Below are 2,265 nucleotides of genomic sequence, written 5' to 3'. Positions count from 1 at the left end.
ATGGATGAATCCTTTTTCATTATATAGTGGACTTCATTATCTCTTTTTATTATTTTTAGTTTAAAGTCTATTTTATCAGATATAATAATAGCTACCCCGGCTCATTTTTCATTTCTGTTTGCATGGTAAATCTTTTTCCATCCTTTCAGTCTTAGTCTATGTGAGTCTTTACAGGTGAGGTGGGTCTCTTGAAGGCAGCATATAGTTGGGATCTCATTTTCAATCCAGTCATGCAGTTTGTGTCTTTTGATTGGGGAATTTAATCCTTTTACATTAAGGGTTGTTATTGAAAAGTGTTGATTTACTCCTAGCATTTTACTGATTTTTGTTTGGATGTCTTAAGTGTCTTTTTTTCATTTCTTTCTGATTTACTGTTTGTCTTCTCTGTTTGTTGGTTCCTTAGGTTGTAGATAAACTTTTTTTTTTCCTCTTCATTGTTGGCATTTTTATTTTTTAGCAGGTTTTGATTTTTCTTGGGCTTCTATGGCAGTGGTAGTTATTTTTCAGGTACCAAACCCAGAACTCCCTTGAGAATTTCTTGTAAGGTTGGTCATGTGGTAGTGAACTCCCACAGTTTTTGTTTGTCTGAGAAATATACTATTTGCCCTTTATTTTGGAACGATAGCCTTCTGGTGTGGATTATTCTTGGCTGGCAATCTCTGTCTTTTAGTATTTTGAATATATCCTCCCATTCCTTTCTGGTTTTTAGGGTTTGTGATGAAAAGTCTGATGTTAGTCTGGTTGGGGCTCCCTTATAGGTGATTTGACACTTCTCTTCTGCAGCTTTGAAGATTCTCTCTTTCTCTTTGAGTTCAGCCAAAACTGTTTGTGTTTTTTATTTTGTTGTGTTTTTTATTTTGTTGAATGAATTCTTCAGCTCTGCAAGCTCTGCTGCATTCTTTTTCAGGGCATTGATTTCCTTGTACATTTCTTCTTTCAGGTCCTGTATACTTTTCCTTGTTTCATCATGTTGTCTAGCTGAGTTTTCTTGTATCTCATTTAGTTTCCTTAGAATTTTTACTCAAATTTCTCGCACATAATAGGTGTTCAGTAATTTTTAGTGGCCAGCTTCATAAAATATTGAAATTGATCTCCTCCCCTGATTGCTCTTTTTCTGTTCTCCACAACACTCACAGGAGCAGCTCTGTTCCAAAAAAATTGAGTTGCTGAAATAGTTATAATACAGAATAATTCCAAATTATTGACCATTCTTGGTGGCTCTATATCTTTTCATTTGTTGAAATATCTGGGGCTTGCTACTCCCTCCTAATCCCTGGAACTTTCTGTTTATCCTCTCTGCTTGAGTACTGTAGCATCATGTCTTCTTTTCTCTTATTTCTTTTTGCCTACATGTCAGATTTGGCTTTTTATAGACATGACTAAACAGTCAGAACGTTTCTGCTTTTCTGGTCAGTAATCAATCACAGCACTTTGTTTTCATCTAAAACCAACATTTTCTTTTCTGCCAGTGCAGAAAGCCAATCTCTCTCCCTGCTCCCTTTAGCTGCAGACATACTTTATCTTCTTTCTCTCCCTTTCCCATATTCCTTTCTTTTCTTTTTTCCCCTCTTGTTCATTTCCTTCCTCCCCCCCCTTTTTTTTGCCTTTTTTCCCCCCCTGGGATAACTATTATTGAATACATGAAGACTAAGCTTTCACAAATATGGAAGTAATACTCATTTCTGCTTAATTCAGTTTACTATGTATTGACTTGTATAGAAGTCAAATATGGAAAAAATAAATCATATTCACATTAAAAAAAAATTCTTAAAAATTTTTCAAGTGAAGAATCATTGCCCTCAAGTATCTAATTTATAAACTTAGATGACAATATATTTAGTTTCTTAAAACAAAGCACATATACTTACCCTACTATGATTGTTGCCAATAAGTTTATGTGGGAGGAAAATAATGGTTAGCTCTTTAAAAACTTTGAGTATATAAAACAGTCCCCCCAAAAGCCATGTTTGAAATGAATGATTTTTAAAATATTTCTGTCAGAAATAGAGAATGGTAGACCAAAAAAAAAAAAAAAATAGACAGGTAAGTTCTCTCAGACAACACCATTAAGTAGGAAATGAAAAGAACTGTTTCAGTAAAGCAGAAAGTGTTTTTGCTTCTCCTTTAATAAACTAATATGGCCCTAAACTCTAAATAAAAACATAGAAATTAATGGAACACTAACCAAGGGATTGCATTGAGAAAAATCATTGTTTCTACACAACTAAAAGTCAGGAAAATAATTTTTTTTTTTTCCTTTTTGTC

The sequence above is a fragment of the Galeopterus variegatus genome, unplaced genomic scaffold, assembly GCF_000696425.1.
Source record: "Galeopterus variegatus unplaced genomic scaffold, G_variegatus-3.0.2 Scaffold6584, whole genome shotgun sequence".
NCBI lineage: Eukaryota > Metazoa > Chordata > Mammalia > Dermoptera > Cynocephalidae > Galeopterus > Galeopterus variegatus.
Note: the sequence above shows the minus strand (reverse complement) of the source record.